The sequence below is a fragment of the Pinus tabuliformis genome, chromosome 8 (genome assembly GCF_031772625.1).
Source record: "Pinus tabuliformis cultivar Carrire ecotype Pingquan chromosome 8, CPIR1, whole genome shotgun sequence".
NCBI classification, from domain to species: Eukaryota; Viridiplantae; Streptophyta; class Pinopsida; order Pinales; family Pinaceae; genus Pinus; species Pinus tabuliformis.
In genome coordinates, this window is record NC_142294.1 from 950400020 (window position 1) to 950416214 (window position 16195).

A 16195-nucleotide genomic window follows, 5' to 3' on the forward strand; every position below is an offset into this window, starting at 1 on the left:
CTTGCTCTATTTATACAATCCCATGGTCTGCGAACCATGGGTAGGCCGACATTACATTACGAAACTAGGGCAAACAACCCTGTGACTCTAACATACTTCCGCGCCCACAGTTCGTGAAGCTCTACAACACAATTTGGTCAAAACTTGGGCTTTGAGCCCCAAAACATGCCTTGGGGGGATTCCAAGCCCAACAGGCCGCCAACACAAACATCATGACTCGCCCTCGAGTCACTCGGTCGGCGTGGTGATCTTTGCATGGAGTCCCTCCAACTATTCTCAAACTGTGCGGAGATCAGCAACGCATTGAGTTGCAACTTGCTGGATCTGCTGCATGCACTGTTTCGAGACCTTTGTGCTTGGGGTGCTTCTCTACATAAATGTGTGCATCCCCTGTATGTTTGCGATTTTGCCTTCGATGTATGCCATGATGGTGAAGGCCTTGTTGATCCAAGGCTGTATGCGTGCTTTGAGAACTGCCTCCTTGTGTAACGCCGCATCCACACTCCTTCAGTGATTTAGCCTGCTGCATCCTCGCAAGCTACTAGGTGAGGACCACTGGCTGTGCAATTCCTCAGACGTTGTCATATTTTTGTTGGAGTTCTCATGCCTCTATCTCTAAGCGCTGGATGTTGGGGTCCTCCTGCAAAGTTGTGACGACCTCAAGTGATTCTTCCAACATGTTGGTGTAGTCTCGCACAAAACCTCTGATTTCCTCCAATCCTGTTGCGATAGCGCTAGCGCGCTGTTCTTTGACTTCCAGGGGAGTGGATGGCTGCACCTATAATCGCAGCTCGACGATCTGAAGATTCAACTCCATCTGAACTGTTACACAAAATATTGTCACCATGACTATTTGCAGTCAGTATGGGTCTATCATCATTCATACTGTCCTCCTTAGCAAGTCTCAAACCTCAGCTCTTCATGTCAAGCTTTGAAAATGAGAGAAAGACCTTAAAAATCAATAAAGCTCTGGTTCCACACTTTCTCTCACTGTTGCCTGCGGTCCCGCACCCCTTGTTCATATTACCTATGGACCTGCCCGCTCTGTCTCTAAAGGAGTGGGTGCGGACCCCTGTGAAAGTCAAAAAGGCGCAAGTTTATTATTAGAAACTCACTTTAGGTTAATTCTGGATGATTCTAGAAGGAATCTGGACGTGGATGGTTCGCTCCTAGGTGGTTCATGCATCCCAAAACTAAAGGAGCTAATCTCTTGATGAGAGGAGCTTATCCCTTTGAAGGAGGGCTTTATCCCTTTGAAGGAGGACCTAGTAACTTCCCTCCATTGCACTATAAATTAAGGCATTGGGCTGGTTGCTAGAGAGGTTAGAAGCTGAACATTTTTTAGGGTAAATGTTGTTGGAATTGAGACTTCCTAGTTAAGCTTGAGAGGAGAGATTACATACCTTTTGGCTTCATTGGGAAGAGAGTGAAACTTGTCAAAGTAGAGGAGATTCTTGTTGGACCCTGGGAGGATCTTGTACAACATCAAGGCACCAAGGTTGTAAAGTTCTTCTTTGACTAAAGTTAATACAATCAGATTCATTTTTCTTAACAAGTTGTCTTATGTGATTTGTTTCATGAATTCCTTGATCATCATGATAAGTATGCTTTATTATATTGGATTTTCAGGTGCTATTTAATGTGTGTGCTTGTTTGTGTTTGTAGATTCTTTACAAGGGAGCTCTTTTGGATCAAAAGAGCGTGGCTTCCACAAACTTGCACTGGACCCAAGGTAGGCCTAAAACACTTGTTTGCCTTTATCTATAAATTGCATATTTAGAGAAAGATAGAATTTGTTTCGTTTGCTTGTCGCTAGATATCATTCGATACTAGGGAGGTCGGTCTTGTCCGCAAGAACAACTTATCCGGGCCGACAAAATGGCGACTCCACTGGGGACTTGAATTGTTGATTTTTCCTTTGCTTTTACTTTGACTTGAGAAATTGTGTTTTTTTTCTATTTTTGGCTTGATGTGTGTGGGATTGGGTAGGTTTAGTAGATCTTGAATTATTTTTTGTTTTTCATACTTTTGGGATAGGACCGCACCCTCTGCTTGTAACATAGTGCAGACCTAACTGCACTTTTGCTTTACACACAGTGCAGTCCCGCACCTGGGTAAACTGGGAGCCTGCGGACCTTGTCAAAATTTTGAAAAACTTAATATTTTCTCTTTCAGTCGGCTTAGGATTTGTTAATGTGTTTTTAGCCTCTGCCCAGATCTGCACGTGACTTGTCAGGAACTTTTCTTAGGTTAATTCCATTGGCATTAGGGTTTTAGGTGAAAGTCCTAGAAGTTTTGGTTGTCGGGCTTGATTTTCATTTTGGTCTTGTAGTAGCTCAGAGCTTAGAAGCCTTAGAAGCCTTAGATCACCTTGTTTTTACTGGCCTTCTTATGAGTCCGACTGTTTGCAAAATCTGCCTTTGTTGAGGAATCCATCTTGTTTTTTCTCTTTGCGAAACTTCGAAAGGACTTGTGTTAAAAGTTTTTGATTTCATTTTTAGAAAAGAAAACAAAAATTGGTTGTTTTTTGACTGATTTGCGATTCTGGACAAATTAGTCCTTAGTTTGCTTATAGCTAAGTAAAACATCCTTGAAAAGAAATCTTGTAAGATTTTACTTCAAATAGTTTTTAGAATTTATAGATCTCAAGATTAGATTTTTCAATAGTTTTGAGTGTTTTATAAAAATTAAAAAAAATCTCTTTTGAAAAAAGTTTGTTTTAGTAGTATTTGAGTGTTTGAAAAGAAAGGGAAATTTGCGTGAGCATAACTAGTTGTCTCAGTTTTGAGTGTATTGGAAAAGACAAAAAGCTCTTCTTTTGATTTGTTTGTTAAGAAAAGATTTGTTTTTACAAGTATTTGCATTCTCAACTCTTTCTTAGCTAGAAATTCATTGAAGAGAAAATATTGCTTATCATCTTAAGTGCATTCTTTTAGTGATTTGGAGTTGAGTCTTCACACCATAAGTTTCATCTCCGCACCTTTTGACTTAAGAAAAAACCAATAAAAATAACGCTTAAAGTAAAATCTATCTAGTAATCTTTTTATTTCTAGGGCTCTATATCACCAACATAGCTTAGGCTAGTATCTTGGAGTAGGGAGTAATTAACTCTCCAAGATAGTAAAACAAACAAGTAGTTGTATCTTGCGGTAGGAAATAAATTCCAATTGTTACATCTATGCTCTGGGAAAGCTCCTCTTAAAGGAGAAGCACGAGATCATATCTGAACCAGTGTGGGAATCAATCCTTCCTCATTAGGAACGATAGAAGATATTCACGTATTAAAAACGGTAAACCTCGGATTAACCAAGGAGCCTGGGGTCGCTTGTTGGTAACCCTTGGATTATGTCGAGGAGCCTTCAAGGGGATTGAGCTTGTAACTCTGCCCTTGCATGCTTATTGGATCGTAGACTATTCCCCCAGGTATATTTGTTTCTGTTGGTAACCATAGTGACCATATTCTATAGGATTTTTTCCTAAGGTGACGATGGAGGGAAGATCCCACTGTACCTGGAGCAGACGTCGGCTAGACTCACTTGGATTTTCAGGTGGGTTCTCTTCACTCGAGACGCTTTAGTGGAGAAACTTGTGCCAGTCTATTCATTAAGCAGGTTGCCGGGGTAACTGTTCCAACCGCCATTTTTGTATTGAATTCTGCGACGTTGGATTTCATCACCAACTAGTGTTTTCAGTATGGAAAGTTATTGTTTGTGGGTGGTTTGATCTCCTAGATTCTTTAGGCGTGTGATTCAAAATTGTTTGGTTCTTTAGAGACTTTAGGTGGTTTTCATTGAGATTTTTCTTTGCACAGCGTAAGTTGCTATTGTCGGCTATAGGAGCTGTTGACATTCAGGACTCGAACCTTATAATTTTCGATCTAGAAAATAGTACACCTCACTTACCTCATCAAATGGCTTTCCAGATTCCAGTGTTAGTCAAAAACAGACCTTGTTATAGGACTGTGATTGATGAGGGAGCCTCAATGTGTATTATGTCGATCCAGTGTTGGAGATCGCTTGGTTCTCCTACACTTAATCAATCCCCGACGATTCTAAAGGCCTTTGATGGCCATGGGTTCCATCCTTTTGGAATTCTACAGGATTTACCTATAGGGGTTGAAGGCAAAACTGTTAATCTAGATGTGGAGGTGGTTGATGCCCCTCTAGATTACAACCTTCTCTTGGGTCGTAGTTGGTCTTATGCTATGACAGTTGTTGTTTCATCGGTCTTTCGGCCTATAAAGTTCCCACATAACGGAAAGATTGTAACTATAGACCAGCTAACTTACTTTTCATCCGACCCAGCCTCTTCTGAAAGTATTCAACATGTCGGCAAAACAACTATCCCCTATAAAGATGTTGGAGTAGGACTAGTTAAAGATTCTGGTTTACTAGGAACTTTTCCTTTTCCTCCTATCAATGCATCGTCTTCTACTGCAACCATTCATATGATTTTGTCAGACACTATTGTTTATGATGATCCTTGGATCGTACCTTCCGAATATGAGATAGATTCATTTGGTGATGTTATGCCTTTAAGTCCATATGAAATTGCATATCAGGCCATCCAGTTGTTTTCTGACCCTTCTTCAACCGAAATTGACTTAATGAATGTGGTCCATGAAGAATCACTTTCAACGTCAAACTCAGATTCAATAACGTTTTCCGAACTTGTTCAAACTGATGAGAAAATTCGTGAAATCTTGTGTGTTGATGATTTACCATGGGAAGATCTTCATCATAGATCTTCGTTTTTACCTGATATTGATCGCTTTGAAAATGATTTTTCATCTATTTTTACGACTGAATATGTCAAGGAACCTCATAATCCAATGAAAAATCCTGATTCTGAGTTAAATTTGGGAAACATTTCTCGAACTATTCCTATTGATATTTCGGTTAAGCCTAGAATTGTTGAAAAAATTCATATAGGTGCCTCTTGTACGGAAGATGAAATTCAAACATATAAGGCCCTATTTCAAGAATTCTGCGACGTGTTTGCCTGGTCATATGAGGAAATGCCAGGAATTGACCCAGCAATTATTGTTCATGAAATCAAAACTTACCCGGATGCTAAACCCATCCGACAACGTTTGCGTCAGATCCACCCGCGAAAAGCTACTGCCATTAAAGCAGAAGTTGAAAAATTACTTAAAGCAGGTTTCATTTATCCAATTCCGTTAACGGATTGGGTATTGAATATTGTTCCTGTTAACAAAAAGCAAGGAACAATAAGAATATGTATCGATTATAGGGATATTAATCGAGCCTGTCCAAAAGACAATTACCCAACTCCCTATATCGATCAAATCATTCATGATTGTGCCGACAGTGAAATATTCTCCTTCATGGATGGTTTTTCCAGATACAATCAAATAAATATTCTACCTGCTGATGAACCAAAAACGACTTTCATTTGTCCATGGGGGACATTTGCTTATTGCAAATTACCTTTTGGGCTCAAGAACGCCAGGGCAACTTTTCAAAGAGCCATGTCTTACGTGTTTCATGACATCAAGCACATTGTGCAACCCTATCTCAATGATTTACCTGCTCATTCATTACATCAAGCTGATCATCTCATCCATTTACGAGCAATATTTATGAGGTGTAGGCATTATCGAATTAGGTTGAATCCACACAAGTGTGCTTTTTATATAGAAATGGGTCGGTTACTAGGGTTTGTTGTTTCGAAAGCTGGCATTCGCGTCAATCCCTTGAAGGTTGAAGCTATTGTCAAATTGCCTCCTCCTTCGAGTCTTCGCCAACTCCAAAGTTTGCAGGGGAAAGCAAACTTTTTACGTCGATTCATTCCTAACTACACCGAGATCACCAAGGGTTTTACCCGGTTGTTGAAACAGAATACACTATTCTTTTGGGATGAGATAGCTGACGAATCTTTTGATGCACTAAAACATGCATTGACCCATGCACTGTTATTGCATCCTCCCAACTACAACCAAGACTACTTCTTATATCTCGCCACCTCGCATTCCACCATTGGAATGGTGTTAGTTCAGGAAGATGAATTTGTTAGTGAACATGTGATATATTACCTTAGTCTAACTTTAAATCCAACTGAGCTAAAATATTCACATGTGGAGAAATTGGCATTGGCAGCTGTTCAAGCTGTCCAACGTTTTCTTCATTACATTTTACTACGCAAAACTACAATAATTTCTGATTGCAACCCTATGATCTATATTTTGACCAAACAATTGCTAGGGGGCAAGTACTCCAAATGGATTGTGATCCTGTAGGAGTTCGACTTGGAATTTGAAAAGTCTAAGTCGAAAAAATATTTAGTTTTTGCGGAGTTAATGTGTGACTTCCCGCGTGTTGACACGGAAACTGTGGCGGAGGAGCCCATTGCGGACGAATCCTTGTTTCTAATCAGCACTTTAGATCCATGGTATGGAGATATCATCATTTATCTCCAGACCCAATCCTTTCGGCCAGAAATTTCAATATCAAAACGTCGAAAAATACGTTTCCAGTCCCAACAATTCAAAATTATTGGAGATACAATTTATCGTCGTGGGGCGGACTCTATTTTCCGACGTTGTTTAACTCATGAGGAAGCTGAAAGGGTTCTAAATGACTGTCACTCTGGAGCATGTGGTGGTCATATGTCTGGGTTTGCCACAGCCCAAAATATATTGTGCGCTGGCTATTTCTGGCCGTCTTTGTTTAAAGACTGTATTAACGCGGTCCAAAAATGCCATAACTGCCAAATTTTTGATCGAAAGATGCGCGCTCCACCTGCTCCTCTCCACCCTATAATTGTTGTCGGTCCTTTTCCAAAATGGGGTATCGATTTTATTACATGTAACCATCACTCGGCTAGGGGGCATGCGTATATCATCCTTGCGGTAGATTATTTTACCAAGTGGGCCGAGGCGATGCCTACATTTGAGGCAGACGACAAAACTACTGCGATTTTCATGTTCAATCATATAATTGCTAGGTTTGGTGTTCCACAAGCGATTATCACTGATCATGGGCATCATTTTCGAAATATTATGATGACTGAACTTACAGACCAACTTGGCCTGCGTCACGATAGTTCAACTCCATATTATCCACAGGCTAATGGTCTGGTTGAAGCCATCAACAAAGTTCTAGTCATTATGATCCGACGAATCATTGGGATTCATAGGTCGAATTGGCATAACATGCTATTTTCAACGCTTTGGGCGTATCAAACCTCAGTAAAAACGTCAACCGGTTTCACTCCTTTCCAACTAGTTTATGGTCTAGAAGCTGTGTTACCCATTGAATGTGAAATCATGTCATTGCAAATGGACATCAAATTACTTCTAGCCACTTCCGAAGAGGAAAAACATTTGTTATACTTGGTGTTATAGCTCCAAATCTCACTCTTATGGTTTGTGATGCTGTACTCATGGCCTAGGGCAACCCCTCCTTCCAGACCTAGTCCTAAAATTTAAAAAATAGTGTTTTATCCCTTATACGCGACATTGCCCTGAGTTAAAAGCATGTATACGTGGGTTTGTGTATAGCCAACCCGCGTGTATGTATTAAAACACTTAAAAAAATATAAAATTCCTTCTTTTCGGGCGGAGATCGCGGGTTTTACCTACTGATCACCTGTTAGTGCCCGTGGCCCAACTGTTCCCAACCAAATCCTAACTAAAAAACTACTTTGCAGATGGTATAAAAAGACCTCAAAGGGAAGGCCTAAAGGAGGAGAGAAGAGAGAGAAAGGTTATTATGCTGATATTTTTCCCTTGACCAGGTCTGAAGTCCCTTGTGCCTTCTGCACTTCCCCCATTTTGTACAGGAAACTTTTGTTTCCTTGTGTGTTGATGTTCATCCACCATTTATGACATCATGGAGAGAGTCATGGAAGGAGTTTTGTTAGAGGCTTGAGGCTGGAATGGATCCGGAAGGAAGCTTTGCTTGGAGCCTGCTGAAGGTGACTCAGGTGAACATATTCCTTTTTATGTACTTTATTTGTCTATAATAAAAGAAACACATGTCTTGGTTCCCGAAATGAATCTTCTTTATGTTAATGATATTCATGTTTGAATTCATATGTAAATGGTTGTTTAGATTTCATAACTAACTACCTTTCTTTATAACATGAAGATGATTTCTTTATAGGTTTTTGTCCATGTATTGCTGTGTTCTTTGAATTGTTTGTTTTGCAGGACAAAAGAGAAGAAGGGAACTCCAAGAAGGGTTTGGACCCTAAGGGCCTTCTCAGACGTAGGACCGAAGGTACATACCCTTATCATAGAATTTGCTTATAATAGCATAATGGCTGTATGAATGCATGTTTCTTTGAATAGATAACTTTTAGTCTGCTAGGGTTTCACCCAAAAAGCCCTAGGGGAGTAATTCCCTCTACCAGAATTGGCGACTCCGCTGGGGACAACACTCTTGTTGTTCCTAGTTTGGGTATTTTTTCAAGCCAATCAGGGCTCAACTGCCTTGTCTGCTTGTTGTTACTGTCTGGTCTATTTTTGAACTTTAAGTTTTGCCAGTTTCTTCAGTTTGTCTTTTTTATTTTTCTTGAAGCTTTTCATATACGCTGTTTTTCTTAGATACAGAAGCATATATACGCTTGTTTCTTTGAGTGAACCCGCATATACGCAGGTTTCCTCAAACATAGTCGCGTATACACGCAATCTGTATTGCAGTACAGTCGCGTATATATTGCAATTTTCAGGATTTATAAATCTTTTTACTCTTTGAAGGTTTGTCTGGTGGTTTGAGTCAGTCTGAAACAGTCATTTTCCAGTGTCAGTTATTTGTTTTACAGCAAGCATCCTGTTCTGAATTCTCTCTGATTATAAGAAGTATTGGTCTTGTTTTTTTTTTGTTGATTGCAAGCGTCATCGTTTTTGCTAAAGCACGCAAGATTTCTTGCTAGGAATCTTGGTTGCTCTGATTCATCAGAGTAGGGAGATTGATCACAATCTTGGTGTTAATCTTGCTTTTGGTGACTTTTTGTTTGCTTGACAAAATCACTTTTTGTGACCATCCACTTATTTGTTTCATGAAAGTTCTTGTTTGACACTTTCTTGGAATTTGTCTTTTTGATCTTTTGGTTTTCATTGCTGCTTTTGATTGTTAAGAGCGATTTTAAACATATTTATTTTTGTTGAGTTTTCATCCATTGAGTGGTGTCAATTCACAAAAGTGTTTGATTGCCTATTCTTCAATCACAAGTTTCAGTGTTGTTGAGAGAATCTTTTGAAAAGACTCTTTTGCTTGTTGCTTTGAAGAAAATCTTTTGAAAATCTTAGTTTTTCTTTCTTGAACTTGCTTTTCATTTGGTTTCCTTTTAGTGAAGTGAAAGTGCTTTATGTTTGTCTTAGAACTTGTTTTTAGTGTTTAGACGAAATGAATGGAAACATCTCATATTCCATCTAGGCATCTTAAGTGACAAGATAAAGTTTGATAAGCAAGCAACTTTCATTTTTGTTGTGTGAGTAGTTTTAAATCTTGCATCCACATATAGTTGTTGCATTAGGATAGATTTGCATCCCCTTTTAGGCATACATAGCTTTGTTAGCTTTTGTGAGTGTGAAGTGTGAATTGACGAAAAGAAAAGGAAAATTTGTTTTATTAGAAGTACCTCTGAACCCTATAGAAATTGCTCTTCATCGAAAAACGAAAAAGTGCATGTGCATGTAGTTAAGTTTTTATTAATTTCTTTTGCGTCAAAAAACACCACTAGTTTCACTTCCGTTACCTTGTGACTTAAAGAACAGCCTAATAAAATCAAGCACTAACTAAAATTCACTAGAACCTTTTTTTTTAGTCAGTTACACCAACAAGATTAGGATTTTAGGGCCTTGGATTAGGCGAGTGGAGAGTTAACTCTCCAAGGCCATATAAACGTCAAACGTAGGAGTCTGAATAATGAGAGAAAATCCAATAGCGTTAGGAAGACCAGGAAAGCTCCAGATTTGGGAGTTAAGCACGAGGGTCTGTGAAGACAAGGAAGAGAGATACCCCCTCTCCTACTTGTCTGAACTTACCTCACGACTGTTCTGCCTGGCTTCTACGATGAGTTGGTATCCATAGTTGCTTCTCCTAGGGAACTACACAGGTGGCTGTGGAGGGGAATCTCGTGGCACCTGAGGTTGACGTTGCATCACTCTCGACATTACTACTGGAGGGTACCCTTGCGAAGCTTGGGGGCTTGCACTAGTGCAGGCTGCAGTTAGGAGGTCAGCGTAACTTCCTCTGATACCTTCGCTAATAGGATTGGGCCCTCATCATCCCAGACTATCTTCGGAAGGCCCCTTATTTCACTTTCTCGTATTTTGGTGTCCGGTCTTAATCACCCAGAGTGGAAATACTTGGAAGTTGTTTGATTGGATGTATCTTTAGGGACTTTATAGTGTGTGCTCTGTGCTCTTAGTTGGCCTAGCTTTCAATTTTTTGAGTCTTTAGTTAGATCATAACAAAAAATTCAAAGTGGCTGACCGATCTCCTAGACGGTCTCGAAGACTTCGTGGTCTCTCGCCACCAAGTTTAGAGCCTTCTCCTAGAAGGCGCAGAGGCAATACTACCGGTGGGTTTCTTCCCACGCCGGTTGATGCATCGAGGATTGATCCTCCTCTCGGGGGCATTAGCGGCCAAGCAAGGCCTGGCACTTCTGAACAAGAGAGGGACACTCCAGTCCTTTCTCGAGTTCTCTTTCAAGCGGAGAATAACATAGAGGTAGAAGAACTTTCAGAGTCATTAGTGGCTCCAAATTCTCCACTACCATCTAGTCATCCAGACGTATTGCAATACGTTGGGACTCCGACACATAGACCGTCAAGTCGAGGTTACGCTACGCGCTTACCATCGATGACCACTACTGGAAGCATGGCTTCTATGAGTGCTACGACTATGCAAACCCCAACATCAGTGCAAGGGGGAGGAACCATTTCCATCCCCTCTGCTTCCTTGTTCGGATCTTTTGCTAGCACATCTTTAGTTGGGTCTACCTCCATTCCGTCCACGAGTGGAAATGCCCAAACCAATACTTTTGGTACTAGATTCTTCCCATTTGGCACCCACTCACAGGGTATTCCATCGGTTCCGTTTGGTGTCGCTACGTCCATGATGGGCGGATTGGCCTCATTCCAGGGTTTTCCTTTCGGAAGTGGTCACATACCACATTCCAACCCGACGGTAGGATCCATGCCTTTTTCTTCTGTAGGACAAAGCAGCAATCCTTTCCAAGGTTGGAATAACCCTGGGGTTAGTAGCGCGGGAACTGGGAATCCATTTATCGGCCAACAAGGGAATAAGCCGTACTCCACGGTTAGTTCGTTTCAAAGTATTCCTCCCCTTACTTCGGCTTGGAATCCGTATCAGGGGTTATCAACTCCTTACCATCCTTTAGGAGGAAACTTTGCTGGTTATGGAGGCTATACGGCCGGAGTTGGTCAAACTCCGAATTTTGCTGGACCACAAGGCTTGCCTTTTGGTTCAGCCGGTTCTACTGGTTACTTCGGGCAGCCTGGTGCCTCCCAAATTCCAGGACAATCTTTTCAGAACTTTGGGAGTTCTGCCCAGTCTGGGTGGAATCCCCAAGGTCCTCCTATGCTTTCGTTTTTGGCAACGTTGAACTTGCCAGATCTCACTAAGTTAACAAATGACCCAATCAAGTACAATCCGGCCTGGCCTCCGGTCCCAACCAAACTCCCTTCAGACATTCCAAAATTCGAAGGGAAGAGTGGTGAAGACCCAGGCGACCATGTGACCACATTCCACTTGTGGTGCTCATCTAACTCCCTTATCGATGACTCGATTAGGTTGAGACTCTTTCAGCGCACTTTGACTGGTAATGCGGCCAAATGGTATATAGAGTTGCTAGGGGGCAGCTTTACATCGTTCGTTGACTTAGCCAATATTTTCTTAAATCACTTTCAGTTGCCTGTCGGCTATGATGCCGGAACTGAACTTCTGGCTACCTTCTGTCAGGATAAGGCAACCCACATTTCTGACCACATTCAGGAATGGAGACGGAGAAAGAGGCTCATTAAAGCCGAAATCCCTCCGGAGTACCGTCTCGAGTGGTTTTTGAAGTCTTTACAACCCGAGATCTCCAAAGATGTCTCCATGTCTGGGGTCTATTCTGAGGAGCAAGCCATTTTTAGGGCCCAGCAATTAGAATTGATCTACTCTCAGTCTGGGATCCTACAAAAGTACTTGCGAGATGCTCCTGGATCTAAGGTTGACGTAGCTAAGTCGAAGCCAGGTCCGCACGCGGATGGTATCGTCAAGTCAATAGACACAACTATAGTGAACTTGTTGAATCAATTGCAACAGTTGTCCTTGCAAACTGCTTCTCACAACCAAGTCACATCGTCTAATCCCCCCGCTTCCCAAACGTCTTCAATTAATGTCGTCCAATCTGATAACCCCAAAGGAAATCAAAATTCCAATGGGAAAAAGAAAGGACGAGGTAAGAAAAAGAACCAGGATGGGAAGCCTGATGCAAATAAATCTGGCAACAACGTTGGTGGTGGTAGAAATGAGTCGAGAAAGAAAGTTAAGTTTCCATGCAAGTTGTGCAGTGGAGACCATCTAACTCATCTCTGTCCTAAGATTGAAGACGCTCAGCGCTTGTTAGGACAGCAAGGGACTTCTAGTTCTCAATCTGTGTTAACCAACCCATTTCCCCAAGGGTAGCAACTTCTTGCTGGTGCGAGTTCAAACCCTGGAACCTCCGCAGGGGGCAACCAGGAAGGGGAAAAATCGTCAAATGTTTTCATGATGGGTTCTAATGTCCATGTGACTACTCGGTCACATGATTATGGTGAAGCTGAAACTTCCAAGGACAAGACTGTTCCCGGAAGTATTGACCTTCATATTGAGCGACCCCTTGTCGAGACTATACCACGGATACCGAAAGGTTCCGCTAAACGCGTGACGATTAATCCTATTGCTAGGGCCACCCAGAATTACTCCATTGTGGAGGATCTGGCTCAGAGTCCATGCGCCATGTTCGCTTTAAAGGTTCTCCAGTCGTGTCCGGCTCAGAGAAATGCTTTACTCTCCGCGATAGGAGCAGTCGATCCAGCTAAATCTTTAGTGCTCACTTTTGACATGTTAAATGTCAAAAAGCGACTCCCTCATCATATGGCTTTTCAAATAAAGTCTACATACCGGAAAATCAATATTTTTCGCACCGTTATAGATGAAGGAGCTTCCACATGCGTCATGTCGATGTCATGCTAGAAGGCTATTGGATCACCTTCGGCTGTTCCTTCACCCACCATTTTGACTGCATTTGATGGTCATTCTCATAAGCCGCATGGGATTATCCCGGCCTTTCCTATATGTGTTGGGGGAAAGGTCGCCAATATTGAAGTAGAGGTCTTAGACGCTAACCTAGACTATAATCTCCTATTAGGAAGGAACTGGGTATATGAGATGGATGCCGTTGTTTCGACTCTGTTTCGTGTCATTTGCTTTCCTCATGAGAGGAAAATCGTTAAGGTTGATCAATTGGACTATTGTCCAGTCGATCCTCAAGCAAGCTCTGACTCTACTGTCCCTTTAGTGGATAACCCTCGCCCGCCGACTAAGAATTTAGGAGTAGGGATGTATTCCTCATTGATGGGTACATTTGATCTTCCCTCTCCTTTCGCTAAAATTAATGCTATTTCATCATCCAAGGAGTCTCCTCGAGAAGAGTTCTTCCGAACTCGTTATTTTTCAGACCCTTAGACCTTGCCTTCACCTACGACCACATTAGTTGAAGGACAAGTAAATGGAATGGCATTCCCTATATCTGCAGCTGAGCTTAGATATCAGTCTATCGTAGACTCTGCAGACAACCACTCTACTCCTTATTCTGAAGAGGAGTTAGATGGTCATGTGGCCCCGGCTTGGAGCCTTGATTCTACCTCTGCCTTGGACTGCTTAGATTCGGTTTTACCTTCTGAAGAAGCAATCCTCGAAGTAATGATGGGTATAGATCGACCTTGGGAAGACTTACACCATCTTTCATACTTTCTTCCTCCATTGCAGGAAGTAGAATCTAGATTCTCCAAGATCTTTACTAGTGATGTTTGTACGGTGTCGAACCCTTTGGCTCCAACACACGTTTGTGTCGAAGGTAATATGTCGGTAATTTCAAAAACGATACCTATAAAAATCTCTAGGGACCCTAACGTCATCGAGAATATCTTCATCGGAATTGAGTGTTCCCCTGAAGAAATTCAAATCTACACCAACCTATTCAAGGAATATCGTGATGTATTTGCTTGGTCTTATGAGGAAATGCCTGGCATTGATCCTTCTATAGTTCAACATGAGATCAAGATGTATGAAAACGCAAAACTGATTCGCCAAAGGCTTCGGCCGGTTAACCCTAGGAAAGTGGCAGCTATCAAGGCTGAGGTTGAGAAGCTGCTAAGGGCAGGTTTTATATACCCTGTTCCTCTTACGGATTGGGTTTCGAATCTAGTCCCTGTGGACAAAAAGTAAGGAACAATCCGAGTATGCATCGATTTTAGGGACCTAAACAAGGCTTGTCTGAAAGATAATTACCCCACGCTATTCATTGATCAGATTATCGACGAGTGTGCGAATAATGAAATTTTTTCCTTCATGGATGGTTTTTCAGGTTATAATCAAATTTCTATCCGTCCTGAAGATCAACATAAGAATCAGCTTATGTCCGAATCGACTCTTAAATTAGGTTTCCGCCAGGAGCATTCGTCCCCTTATTATCCTCAGGCCAATGGACAGGTCGAGGCAGTCAATAAAACTCTTAAGACGATACTCCAATGGACAATCGATAAAAATCGGTCCAATTAGCACATTATGTTGTATTCGGCTCTTTGGGCATACCGAACCTCCATCAAAACGACTACTGGTTTTACTCCTTTTCAGTTGGTTTATGGGATGGAATTTATCTTTCCGGTTGAATGTGAAATTCCATCTCTTAAGTTAGCTGTTGAGCTCCTTCCTGAGACTTCGAGTCTCGAAGAGAGCCTAATTCACTTGGAACACCTCGATGAGCAGCGTCGAGATGCCGCCACGGTGAATGAGGCTCATAAGAAAAGGGTTAAAACCCAGTATGATAAGTCTGTCTGTCCTCGAGTCTTTTCTGAAGGTGAACTTGTCCTGGTCTACGACCAAGATAAGGACGCCTTGGGGGCAGGCAAATTTAAGCCTATGTGGTATGGTCCTTTCATTATTAAATGAGTTTTAGAAAAAGGATCGTATGAGTTAATTGATTTTGAGGGAAACAAGCTGGTGGAGCCCCGAAACGAGCTCTACCTAAAGAAGTACTTTGGTTAGTTTTGGCCAGGCAATGGCTTCTTTGTATTTTATGTATATTTGTACATATATCATAGAGAGTTTTATGATATCAGCACTTTTTGGTCTGCTTTGGCAGGTGTTGATGGATGATTTGGTCTATTTTGGGTTCGCCGATGGTGCTAGTCGGCACACTCAGAATCTTGCTTCCGCAGCTTGGGTACTTTATTATCCAACTGGTCAATTGATGGCGTCAAGAGGTGTGTGTATCGGTCCTGCTTCAAACAATATGGCCGAGTATACTGCCGTGATTAATTTATTATCCGAGGCAATCTCTCATGGGATCGACTCGTTGGTAGTATATCTTGATTCCCAATTGATAGTGTCTCAATTAAATAACATTTATCGGGTACGGGATCCATCTTTGTATCGCCAGTATTTAAGGGTGAGGTTGTTGCAAAGATCATTTACTTATATTAATTATTTTCACATTCCAAGATCTCATAATTGGTTAGCTGATTCTATCGCTAATCAGGCATTAGACTGGCACATCAATCATTCATCATAATAAAATCAAGCATCAAAAAGTCAAACTGTATATATATATATATATATATATATATATATATATATATATCATAAAGTGTCTCGGGTGTACATATGTGTGTCCAAAAAATATACAAAATTGGGACTCAAATTCCCATAATCGTGTCCGGCATATCTAATGCCTCGGCTCAGGATGAGTGTCTAAGTATGTAACTATAGCATTGGCCACATGCCGAAAAATGCGAACCCAGTCACGTGGCATGCCAACCACATGACACTGCATATCCTCAGGAAGGTCCTCTACGACGGCCATCGGTACTCGGCAGCGCAATCTTGCCAAGTGTCGCTGGACGTTGTTTAGAGTCCGTTCTGTATCAGCAGCCGCCTCTTCGACTCCTCGGCCA